Raw genomic sequence first — 263 nt, 5'->3', positions numbered from 1 at the left:
GTGCCTGTGTGGGGCTAATGATGGGTAAAATGCACAGCGCAGAAGGCAGTGCAAAGCTGTGCTTTGATGAATCGGGTGATTATATTCTGAAACACTCCTTTGCTCTACAAACTGCTGTGGCACAAAGTAATCCTGTTTAGATCTCACTGACTAAAAAGGCCTGCTTGCCACTGACGTGTGAATCCCACAAGCAGAGGCTTTCTGCCCTTCTTTCCACGGTTTATGAAAAGAAGGAGGGACCTTTAGTTCAATCAAGCATTGCC

Source organism: Morone saxatilis, unplaced genomic scaffold (genome assembly GCF_004916995.1).
Source record: "Morone saxatilis isolate NCDOM2014 unplaced genomic scaffold, NCSU_SB_2.0 Contig18, whole genome shotgun sequence".
In the NCBI taxonomy this organism is placed as follows: Eukaryota; Metazoa; Chordata; class Actinopteri; family Moronidae; genus Morone; species Morone saxatilis.
Note: the sequence above shows the minus strand (reverse complement) of the source record.